Genomic DNA, 12683 nt, shown 5'->3' with positions numbered 1-12683 from the left:
CGCATAGCAATCGGGGTGCGAGGCGAGGGATGCGGCGAGATGGCCCCAAAGGCTAGACGGAAGAGGCTGCAGGGCTGCCTCGGAATAGTCCAAGCATCGGACGCGCTTGGGGCGACTACCACTGCCAACCCCTTATCCCGCGATGCGTCCGATACACAGATAGTTCCGAGGCGGCCGAGGAGGTGGGGGATGCAGCGAGATGGCCCCAACGGCTAGACGGAAGAGGCTGCAGGGCCGCCTCGGAATAGTCCAAGCATCGGACGCGCTTGGGGCGACTACCAGTGACAACCCCTTATCCCGCGATGCGTCCGATACACAGATAGTTCCGAGGCGGCCAAGGAGCCTCACCGCATAGCAATCGTGGTGCGAGGTGGGGGATGCGGCGAGATGGCCCCAACGGCTAGACGGAAGAGGCTGCAGGGCCGCCTCGGAATGGTCCAAGCATCGGATGCGCTTGGGGCGACTACCACTGCCAACCCCTTATCCCGCGATGCGTCCGATACACAGATAGTTCCAAGGCGGCCGAGGAGCCTCACAGCATAGCAATCAGGGTGCGAGGCGAGGGATGCGGCGAGAAAGCCCCAACGGCTAGAGGGAAGAGGCTTCAGGTCCGCCTCGGAATGGTCCAAGCATCGGACGCGCTTGGGGCGACTACCAGTGACAACCCCTTATCCCGCGACGCGTCCGATACACAGATAGTTCCAAGGCGGCCGAGGAGCCTCACCGCATAGCAATCGGGGTGCGAGGCGAGGGATGCGGCGAGAAGGACCCAACGGCTACACGGAAGAGGCTTCGGGGCCGCCTCGGAATGGTCCAAGCATCGGACGCGCTTGGGGCGACTACCAGTGACAACCCCTTATCCCGCGACGCGTCCGATACACAGATAGTTCCAAGGCGGCCGAGGAGCCTCACCGCATAGCAATCGGGGTGCGAGGCGAGGGATGCGGCGAGAAGGACCCAACGGCTACACGGAAGAGGCTTCGGGGCCGCCTCGGAATGGTCCAAGCATCGGACGCGCTTGGGGCGACTACCAGTGACAACCCCTTATCCCGCGACGCGTCCGATACACAGATAGTTCCAAGGCGGCCGAGGAGCCTCACCGCATAGCAATCGGGGTGCGAGGCGAGGGATGCGGCGAGAAGGACCCAACGGCTAGACGGAAGAGGCTTCGGGTCCGCCTCGGAATGGTCCAAGCATCGGACGCGCTTGGGGCGACTACCAGTGACAACCCCTTATCCCGCGACGCGTCCGATACACAGATAGTTCCAAGGCGGCCGAGGAGCCTCACCGCATAGCAATCGGGGTGCGAGGCGAGGGATGCGGCGAGAAGGACCCAACGGCTAGACGGAAGAGGCTTCGGGTCCGCCTCGGAATGGTCCAAGCATCGGACGCGCTTGGGGCGACTACCAGTGACAACCCCTTATCCCGCGACGCGTCCGATACACAGATAGTTCCAAGGCGGCCGAGGAGCCTCACCGCATAGCAATCGGGGTGCGAGGCGAGGGATGCGGCGAGAAGGACCCAACGGCTAGACGGAAGAGGCTTCGGGTCCGCCTCGGAATGGTCCAAGCATCGGACGCGCTTGGGGCGACTACCAGTGACAACCCCTTATCCCGCGACGCGTCCGATACACAGATAGTTCCGAGGCGGCCGAGGAGCCTCACCGCATAGCAATCGGGGTGCGAGGCGAAGGATGCGGCGAGAAGGACCCAACGGCTAGACGGAAGAGGCTTCGGGTCCGCCTCGGAATGGTCTAAGCATCGGACGCGCTTGGGGCGACTACCAGTGACAACCCCTTATCCCGCGACGCGTCCGATACACAGATAGTTCCAAGGCGGCCGAGGAGCCTCACCGCATAGCAATCGGGGTGCGAGGCGAGGGATGCGGCGAGAAGGACCCAACGGCTAGACGGAAGAGGCTTCAGGGCCGCCTCGGAATGGTCCAAGCATCGAACGCGCTTGGGGCGACTACCAGTGACAACCCCTTATCCCGCGACGCGTCCGATACACAGATAGTTCCGAGGCGGCCGAGGAGCCTCACCGCATAGCAATCGGGGTGCGAGGCGAGGGATGCGGCGAGAAGGACCCAACGGCTAGACGGAAGAGGCTTCAGGGCCGCCTCGGAATGGTCCAAGCATCGGACGCGCTTGGGGCGACTACCAGTGACAACCCCTTATCCCGCGACGCGTCCGATACACAGATAGTTCCGAGGCGGCCGAGGAGCCTCACCGCATAGCAATCGGGGTGCGAGGCGAGGGATGCGGCGAGAAGGACCCAACGGCTAGACGGAAGAGGCTTCAGGGCCGCCTCGGAATGGTCCAAGCATCGGACGCGCTTGGGGCGACTACCAATGACAACCCCTTATCCCGCGACGCGTCCGATACACAGATAGTTCCGAGGCGGCCGAGGAGCCTCACCGCATAGCAATCGGGGTGCGAGGCGAGGGATGCGGCGAGAAGGACCCAACGGCTAGACGGAAGAGGCTTCAGGGCCGCCTCGGAATGGTCCAAGCATCGGACGCGCTTGGGGCGACTACCAGTGACAACCCCTTATCCCGCGACGCGTCCGATACACAGATAGTTCCGAGGCGGCCGAGGAGCCTCACCGCATAGCAATCGGGGTGCGAGGCGAGGGATGCGGCGAGAAGGACCCAACGGCTAGACGGAAGAGGCTTCAGGGCCGCCTCGGAATGGTCCAAGCATCGGACGCGCTTGGGGCGACTACCGTTGCCAACCCCTTATCCCGCGATGCGTCTGATACACAGATAGTTCCGAGGCGGCCGAGGAGCCTCACCGCATAGCAATCGGGTTGCGAGGCAGATTATTGGGAAGGGAACCCCCTGGGATGCGGCTCAAGCAGTGCCCAAAGGGACTGGAATGCGGAATCACATCGAGAGACCCAAATGCTATACGAGGGCTCAAATCGAATTATCGATTTGGCCACGACATGGACGCATCGGAACGACTACCTTTGCCGAACCACTCGCAATTGCATCCATACCGAAACCAATAGACATTTCCGTTAGAGCCCTCGCATAGCATTCGGGAATCTCGCATGCCCCTCTAAATCGACCAATGCTGGCGCTCAATGAAAATCCGAGCGCTACCACCGTTCGAGCGCCAGCATTGGTCGAGTTAGAGGGGCACGGGGGAGAATGCTCCAGTCAACACCTCCCCTATATAAGTTATTTGTCCGATTCTCGCACAACCGTAGTCTGCCTCGTCGAATCAAACAACGGTCCCAGATTCCGACTTCCGTTCCGTAGAGACCCAAAAGCTAGATGGAGGCTCGCAAGAAAGAGAGTCGGCGCATAGCAATCGGGTTTCTCGAACGTTTAGGGACCGAGCTCACTTGCGGATAGGGCAAAATCCGCCAAGCAACCCAAAAGCTAGACGGGGGCTCGAATCGAATCGCCTAGGCGGCCACAACAACGACGTGTTGGATCGACTACCAGTGCCAAACCATTCAGCAAGACTAGTCTGTGTCGAGGCCGGATAGAGATTCTCAGAGAGCGCCCGCATAGCATTTAGGAGACCTGCCGCGTCCCTCACACTCGACAAATGGTGGTGCACGTTTATAAATCCGAGCGATCCCAACCCTTTCAAGCACCAACATCGGTCGAGATAGAGGGGCACGGAGGGGGCTGCGTGAGACAACACAGTCCCCTATATAAGTTATTTGTCCGATTCTCACACATCCGAAGAATGGTCATCAAATCGGACAACAGCCCAAACTTCCGACTTCCGTCCCAGAAAGCCCAAGAGCTATCTAAAACGTTCATGGCCGGAACTCGATCGCGGCTATACCAGTCCGCCAAGCAACCCAAAAGCTAGACTGGAGCTCTAGTCGAATCACCTCTGTGGCCATTGCAAGGACGTGTTGGAGCGACTACCATTGCCGAACCATTCCGCAGGTCGAGTCCATACCAAGGCCGCATAGAGATTCACGATGAGCTCCTGCATAGCAATCAGGAGACTTGCCGTGTCCATCACAATCGATAAATCCTGGTGCAAGATTTTTGCATCCGAGCGCTCCAACCAGTCGAGCACCAGCATCAATCGACATAAACGGGCACGGGGGGAGGATGCTCGAGAACACTACCTCCCCTATATAAGTTATTTGTCCGATTCTCAAGCAGCCGAAGTCTGGTCATCGAATCGGGTCAAAGACCACAACTTCCGACTTTACCCACAATGCAAGTCATCGAATCGAACATCGGCCCCCGAGTCGGACTCCATGCGTATGTCAGGTCATCGGACCCAAATTCCGCCTTCCTGCGCATGGCGGGCCATCAATATCAACTCGGTCATCGGACCCAAACTCCGCCTTTTTGCGTATGGCACGCCTTCAAATCGGTCATCGGACCCAAATTCCGCCTTCCTGTGCATGGCGGGCCATCAACATCAACTCGGTCATCGGACCCAAATTCCGCCTTTCTGCGCATGGCACGCCATCAACTCGGTCATCGGACCCAAATTCCGCCTTCCTGCGCATGGCAGGTCATCGGACACAAATTCAGACCTCGCCAATATGCCTACGTATCGAATCGGTCATCGGACCCAACTTCCGACTTCATCCATACTGTAGGGTCTTTGAGGTTGGCGCGGTGCGCTCAACCCAGGGAGTCGACCCATCGAAGCATACACCTCCCCTATATAAGCTATTTGTCCGATTCCCACACCTGTGTAGTTTGCACCTCTGACCAGGACATCGACCCCAACTTCCGAACTCGACTGCAACGATGGCACCAGCGCCTTGGTGCGCACCTTGCGACGCACAGTCCCAACATTCGCCTTCCTGCACATGGCAGGTCATCGGACCCAAATTCCGACCTCGCGAGTATGCCTACATATCGAATCGGTCATCGGACCCAACTTCCGACTTCATCCATACCGTAGGGTCTTTGAGGTTGGCGCGGTGCGCTCAACCCGGGGAGTCGACCCAACGAAGCATACACCTCCCCTATATAAGCTATTTGTCCGATTCCCACACCTGTGTAGTTTGCACCTCCGATCAAGACATCGACCCCAACTTCCGAACTCGCCTCCAACGACCGAACCAGCGCCTTGGTGCGCACCTTGCAACGCACAGTGCCAACATTCGCCTTCCTGCACGTGGCAGGTCATCGGACCCAAATTCCGACCTCGCGAGTATGCCTACATATCGAATCGGTCATCGGACCCAACTTCCGACTTCATCCATACCGTAGGGTCTTTGAGGTTGGCGCGGTGCGCTCAACCCGGGGAGTCGACCCAACGAAGCATACACCTCCCCTATATAAGCTATTTGTCCGATTCCCACACCTGTGTAGCTTGCACCTCCGATCAGGACATCGACCCCAACTTCCGAACTCGACTAAAAAGACCGCACCAGCGCCTTGGTGTGCACCTTGCAACGCACAGTGTCAACATTCGCCTTCCTGCACATGGCAGGTCATCGGACCCAAATTCCGACCTCATGAGCATACCTACTAATCGAATTGGTCATCGGACCCAACTTCCGACTTCATCCATACCGTAGGGTCTTTGAGGTTGGCGCGGTGCGCTCAACCTGGGGAGTCGACCCATCGAAGCATACACCTCCCCTATATAAGCTATTTGTCCGATTCCGACACCTGTGTAGTTTGCACCTCCGCTCAGGACATCGACCCCAACTTCCGAACTCGCCTGCAACGACCGAACCAGCGCCTTGGTGCGCACCAAAAGTGCGCACTTTTGGAGGGCACTTTTGTGCGCTCCAAAGGTGCGCACTTTTGGAGGGCACTTTTCTGCGCTCCAAAGGTGCGCACTTTTGGAGGGCACTTTTTGGAGGGCACTTTTCTGCGCTCCAAAGGTGCGCACTTTTGGAGGGCACTTTTTGGAGGGCACTTTTCTGCGCTCCAAAGGTGCGCACTTTTGGAGGGCACTTTTTGGAGGGCACTTTTCTGCGCTCCAAAGGTGCGCACTTTTGGAGGGCACTTTTTGGAGGGCACTTTTCTGCGCTCCAAAGGTGCGCACTTTTGGAGGGCACTTTTTGGAGGGCACTTTTCTGCGCTCCAAAGGTGCGCACTTTTGGAGGGCACTTTTCTGCGCTCCAAAGGTGCGCACTTTTGGAGGGCACTTTTTGGAGGGCACTTTTCTGCGCTCCAAAGGTGCGCACTTTTGGAGGGCACTTTTTGGAGGGCACTTTTCTGCGCTCCAAAGGTGCGCACTTTTGGAGGGCACTTTTTGGAGGGCACTTTTCTGCGCTCCAAAGGTGCGCACTTTTGGAGGGCACTTTTGTGCACTCCAAAGGTGCGCACTTTTGGAGGGCACTTTTCCTGTGCTCCAAAGGTGCACACCTAGGTGAGCACCTTCGACCACACCTTGTAGCACACCAAACTCTGACTTTCGACTTCATCCGCAATGCAGGGTCTTTGAGGTTGGCGCAATGCGCACAACCAGGGGAGTCGACCCATCAAACCCAACACCTCCCCTATATAAGCTATTTGTCTGATTCTCATACATGCGTAGCCTGCAGGAGCAATTAGGACATCGACCCCAACTTTCGGCTTCTAAACGAAAACAAGGTCTTTGAGGTTGGTGTAATGCGAACAACTAGGGGAGTCAACCCATCAAACCCAACACCTCCCCTATATAAGCTATTTGTCTGATTCTCATACATGTGTAGTCTACAGGAGCAATTAGGACATCGACCCCAACTTTTGACTTCTTAACGAAAACAAGGTCTTTGAGGTTGACGTAATGCGCACAACCAGGGGAGTCGACCCATCAAACCCAACACCTCCCCTATATAAGCTATTTGTCCGATTCTCATACATGTGTAGCCTGCAGGAGCCATTAGGACATTGACCCCAACTTTTGACTTCTTAACGAAAACAAGGTCTTTGAGGTTGGCGTAATGCGCACAACCAAGGGAGTTGACCCATCAAACCCAACACCTCCCCTATATAAGCTATTTGTCTGATTCTCATACATGTGTAGCCTGCAACAACGATTAGGACATCCACCCCAACTTCTGAATTCGTCTGCGTTGACCGCACCAAAGGTGCACGCCTTGGTGCTCACCAAAATCCGACTTCCGACTTCTTCTGCTATGCGGGGTCTTTGAGGTTGGCGCAGTGCGCACAACCAGGGGAGTCAACCCACCGAATGCAACACCTCCCCTATATAAGCTATTTGTCTGATTCTCATACATGCGTAGACTGCAGCAATGATTAGGACATCCACCCCAACTTTTGACTTCTTAAACAAGACAGGGTCTTTGAAGTTGGTGCAGTGCACACAACCAGGGGAGTCGACCCATCAAACGCAACACCTCCCCTATATAAAGCTATTTGTCCGATTCTCATACGTGTAGTCTGCAGCAGCGATTAGGACATCGACCCCAACTTCCGAATTCGTTTGCATTGACCGCACCAAAGGTGCACGCCTTGGTGTGCACCCTGGAGTGCACTTTGGTGCTCACCTCGGTGCACACTTTGGTGTGCACCTCGGTGTGCACCAAAGGTGCGCACCTTGGAGCGCACCAAAGGTGTACACTTTGGAGCGCACCACATAGGGTCTTTGAGAGGTTGGCGCAGTGCGCACACCAAGGTGGGTGTTGAGGTGCGTGCCGAGGTGGGTGGGTGCTAGGGTGCGCTCCATGGTGGGTGCCAGGGTGGGTGCGTGCTAGGGTGGATTCCAAAGAGGGTCATAGGGTGGGTGCCAAGGTGGGTTGGTGATATAGTGGGTTCAAAGGTGGGTACTAGGGTGGGTTCCAAGGTGGGTCACAAGTTGGGTGCCAGGATGCGTGGGTGTTAGGTTGGGTGCCAAGGTGGGCTCCTGCGTGGGTGGGTGCTAGGGTGGGTTTCAAGGTGGACGCGAGGGCGGGTGCCAAGGTGGGTAACAAGTTGGGTGTTAGGATGGGTGAGTGCTAGAGTGGGTGCCAAGGTGGGTGGGTGCTAAGGTGGATGCCAAGGTGGTTCACAGGGTGGGTGGGTTCTAGGGTGAGTTCCAAGGTGGGTCACAGGTTCAGTGCTAGGGTGGGTGTCAAGGCGGGTGTCGAGGTGCCTGGGTGCTAGGGTGTGGATGCCAATGTGGGTCATAGGGTGGGTACTAGGGTGGGCTGCAATGTGGGTGCCAAGGTGGGTAACATGCTCGGTGGGTTCTAAATTGGGTGCCAGGGTGGGTGTGCACCCACCTTGCCCGAGGTGGGTGCCAAGGTGCCAGTGTGGGTGGGTGCTAAGGTGGATGCCAAGGTGGGTGAGAAGGTGGGTGATAGGTTGAGTGGTAGGATGGGTGGGTGCCAAGATGGGTCACAGGGTGGGTGCAAGGGTGGGTAGGTGCTAGGGTTGGTGTCAGGGTGGGTGGGTGCTAGGTTGGGTTCCAAGGTGGGTGCGAGGGTGAGTGTCAAGGTGGGTCACAGGTTAGGTGCTAGGATGGGTGAGTGCTAGGGTGCAAAGGTGCCAGGGTGGGTGCTAGGATGGGTCGATGCTAGGGTGAGTGGCAAGGTGGGTCCACAAGTGTCAAGGTGGGTGCCGAGGTGGGTGCCAAGTCGGCGACTGCTATGGTGGATGCCAAGGTGGGTCACGGGGTGGGTGCCAAGTTGCTAGGTTGGGTTCCAAGGTGGGTGCCAACGTGGGTGCTAGGGTGCGTGGGTTAAAGGGTGTGTCACAACGTGGGTGCCAGGATGGGTGCGCACCCACACTGGCCAAGACGGGTGCGGGTGCAAGGTTGGGTTCCAAGCCCGGTCACAGGCTGGGTGCTAGGATGGGTGGGTGCCAAGGTGGGCACCAGGGTGGGTGCACCCACCCTGGCCAAGGTGGGTCACGGGGTGGGTCCTAGGGTGGGTAACGGGGTGGGTACTAAGGTGCGTGCCAAGGTGGGTCATAGGGTGGGTGCCAAGGTGGGCACCAGGGTGGGTGTGCACCAACCCTAGCCAGGGTAGGTCACGGGGTGGTTGTCGGGGTGGGCGTCAAGGAGCCAAGGTGGGTGGCAAGTAGCCAAGTTGCGTGCCAAGGTGGGTGTCGGGGTGGGTGCCAAGGATCCAAGGTGGGTGCCAAGGAACCAAGGTGGGTGTCTGGGTGGGTGCCGAGGTGGGAGCCAGGGTGGGTCCCAAGGTGAGTGCAAAGGTGGGTGCCAGGGTCAAGGTGAGTGCCAATGTGGGTTCCAAGGTGCCAGGGTCAGGGTGAGTGCCAATGTGGGTTCAAAGGTGCTAAGTTGGGTGCGAGGTTGGGTGCGAGGGTGGGTGGGTGCCAAGGTGTGCTAGGTGGAAGCCCGGGTGGGTCGGCATCCCATGGGTGTCGAGTTGGGTGCCTGATGGGTGCTTCTTGTCAAGTTTTAGTCGTCGGGACTCATTTCGAGCCTTAGAGGTCGTTTCTTGTCCGGTTGCCCTGTCTTCGACCTGGGAACCCAATTTTGGTCCTCGGGTCCCATTTTTTTTTGTCTCGCATCCCACTTTTGGCCTGTGGCCTTTTCGGGGTCGATTCTCGTTTTGGGCATCAGAGCATGTTTCTTCTCCTAAAACCCAATATTTGTTTATTAAGTCTCGGAACACATTTTTGTTCTCGTGGACCCATCATGGGTCTTGGAACGCATTTGTGGTCCTTGGGTCCCATTTTGCATCCCGAAACTTGTGTTTTGGTGCTTGATCCCTATTTTGGGTGCCCACCTTGCACCAAGTGCGCACCCGGGGCAAACCGAGCGCCTTGGTGCACCGGGGCAAGATCGAGCGTGCACCCGAGGCGCCCCGAACATGCACCAAGGTGCACTCGGCCCACATGTGAGCGCAGGTCGTTGCGCCCGAGGTGGTGTGTGGGCACCGCGTTGCAGACGGGACACTGCACGCACACGACGCCCCCTCCAGGTGCACGCACGTAGGCCGGGCCGGGTGCACACCCGACGCCCTAGCAAGGTGCGCGCACCCGGGCAGGGCTCACACTTGGCGAACGGGGCGCACTTCGCGAGGGAGGGTGTGCACCTCGACGGGGGTGGGTGGCCGGGGTGGATTCGCACGTGGGTCGCGGTTTGCTAAGTACACACTGCGACAAGCTCATAACGGGTGCGATCATACCAGCGTTAGTGCACCGGATCCCATCAGAACTCCGCAGTTAAGCGCGCTTGGGCCGGAGTAGTACTGGGATGGGTGACCTCCCGGGAAGTCCCGGTGTTGCACCCTTTTTTAGTTTTTCGCCGGGCGTCGCAATGCTATTTGAATAAACCTTTTGCCCGTTTGCGTTCTCGTCGGGGCCGGGCCGGGCCGGGGTGCGCTGCCCGCACTACCGCGCGCGCGGGGGCGACACCGAGCGCGCACCCGAGGCGCCCCGAGCACACAGGCCACGGTGCAACCCGGGCGTTGTGCGCGCACCCCGGTGCGCCCGAGGTGCTGCGCGCGCACCCAGGTGAAATCGGTGTGCACCTCGGCCAGTGCGCGCTCGGTCGAGTCGCGCACGTTGGCCAAGGTGCACGGTGATGTTTCTTACTCTAAGGTTCCGCACCAGACGCCCGGGACAGGTGAGCGAAGCTGGGCGGGGCCGGGTGCGCGGCCGGGGCAGGTGCACGCAGCTGGAGAGAGCTTTGGAGCACACTTCGGAGCGCACCAATGATGCGCTCCATTCAAAAGTTTCCTGAAAAGGCAAAAAAAGTTGAGATTATAGAATTTCCCACTTGAGAGATTGTAAAAAAAAAAAATTTAAAATGAAGGAAACGCGGGTGCCAAGGTGTGCGCAGCCCAGCCCACCCTGGCGAAGGTGCACGCAAGGTGCGCACCCGAGGCAAACCGGACAATTAACCCAACTTTCGACTTCGCGCGCACCTTGGAGCGCACTTCGGAGCGCTCCTTGGTGCGCACCAATCTTGGGCACCTCGGAGTGCACCATGGCGCCCACCAAGGTGCGCACCCGGGGCAAACCGAGCTCCGACTTCGTGCGCACCTTGGAGCGCACGAAAGGTGCGCACCATGGCGCCCACCAAGGTGCGCAGCCCAGCCAAGGCGTGCGCATCAAGGTGCGCACCCTGGCGAAGGTGCGCACCCGGGGCAAACCGAGCTCCGACTTCGTGCGCACCTTGGAGCGCACAAAAGGTGCGCAACCCAGCCAAGGTGTGCGCACCCCGGTCAAACCGAGCTCCGAATCGTGCGCACCAGAGGTGCACGCCATCGTGCGCACCTTGGAGCACACTTCGGAGCCCTCCTTGGTGCGCGCCGATGTTGCGCACCTCGGAGCGCACCCGGGGAAAACAATGCAATTAACCCGACTTTCGACTTCGTGGGCACCTCGGAGCGCTCTCGGGTTCGCACCTCGGAGCACACCGAGGTGCGCACCTTTGATGCGCTGCCTTCACCAATTTCCAGAAAAGGCAAGAAAACATTGAGAAGGTGTGCGCACCGAGGTGCCCACCCTGGCGAAGGTGCACGCGAGGTGCGCACCCGGGGCAAACCGGGCTCCGACTTCGTGCACGCCGCACCTTGGAGCACACTTCGGAGCGCTCCTTGGTGCGCACCAGGGCGCGCAACCCAGCCGAGGTGCCCACCCCGGCGAAGGTGCACGCGAGGTGCGCACCCGGGGCAAACCGGGCTCCGACTTCGTGCACGCCATGGTGCCCACCGCGGCGAAGGTGCACGCGAGGTGCGCACCCGGGGCAAACCGGGCTCCGACTTCGTGCACGCCGCACCTTGGAGCACACTTCGGAGCGCTCCTTGGTGCGCACCATGGTGCCCACCAGGGCGCGCAACCCCGCCGAAGGTGCACGCGAGGTGCGCACCCGGGGCAAACCGGGCTCCGACTTCGTGCACGCCGCACCTTGGAGCACACTTCGGAGCGCTCCTTGGTGCGCACCATGGTGCCCACCAGGGCGCGCAACCCCGCCGAAGGTGCACGCGAGGTGCGCACCCGGGGCAAACCGGGCTCCGACTTCGTGCACGCCATGGTGCGCACCGCGGCGAAGGTGCGCACCCGGGGCAAACCGGGCTCCGACTTCGTGCACGCCGCACCTTGGAGCACACTTCGGAGCGCTCCTTGGTGCGCACCAGGGCGCGCAACCCAGCCGAGGTGCCCACCCCGGCGAAGGTGCACGCGAGGTGCGTACCCGGGGCAAACCGGGCTCCGACTTCGTGCACGCCGCACCTTGGAGCACACTTCGGAGCGCTCCTTGGTGCGCACCATGGTGCCCACCAGGCCGCGCAACCCAGCCAAGGTGTGCGCACCAAGGTGCACGCGAGGTGCGCACCCGGGGCAAACCGGGGTCCGACTTCGTGCACGCCGCACCTTGGAGCACACATCGGGGCGCTCCCGGGTTCGCACCGGCGTTGCGCACCGTGGTGGGCACCTCGGAGCACACCAAGGTGGGCAGCGAGGTGCGCACCTTTGATGCGATGCCTTCACTAATTTCCATAAAAGGCAAAAAAAAAACGAGATTTTAAAATTTCCGTTTTGAAAGATAGTGAGAAAAAGGGAATGCTGGTGCCATCTTGAGCCCGCCCTGGTGCGCAGCCCAGCCAAGGTGTGCGCACCAAGGTGCCCACCCTGGCGAAGGTGCGCGCCCGGGCAATTAACCCAACTTCCAACTTCGCGCGCGCCAGGGTGGGAGCGCACCCAACAACCGGGCCTGGGAAGAGCCAATGCGAGAAACCCCACCAAACGCTCTGACAAAAAAAGAGGGGGCGCTCCAGTAACCCCGCTTCGGAGCGCACCCTGGGCAAACCCAGCCAAGGTGCCCACCCCGGCCA

The 12683-nt window shown here is 59.5% G+C and overlaps 1 non-coding gene across 1 annotated transcript; it reads left to right on the top strand.

Annotated features, from left to right (window-relative positions):
• The first annotated feature begins 10017 nt into the window (after nt 1-10017).
• LOC131869816 (5S ribosomal RNA) lies at nt 10018-10136 on the top strand. Its single transcript, XR_009368187.1, has one exon. It is a non-coding gene; the product is annotated as a 5S ribosomal RNA (ribosomal RNA).
• The last annotated feature ends 2547 nt before the right edge of the window (nt 10137-12683 follow it).

The sequence above is a fragment of the Cryptomeria japonica genome, unplaced genomic scaffold, assembly GCF_030272615.1.
Source record: "Cryptomeria japonica unplaced genomic scaffold, Sugi_1.0 HiC_scaffold_269, whole genome shotgun sequence".
NCBI lineage: Eukaryota > Viridiplantae > Streptophyta > Pinopsida > Cupressales > Cupressaceae > Cryptomeria > Cryptomeria japonica.
The sequence above is the reverse complement of the archived record's forward strand: the minus strand, read 5'-3'. Positions and strand labels throughout refer to the sequence as shown.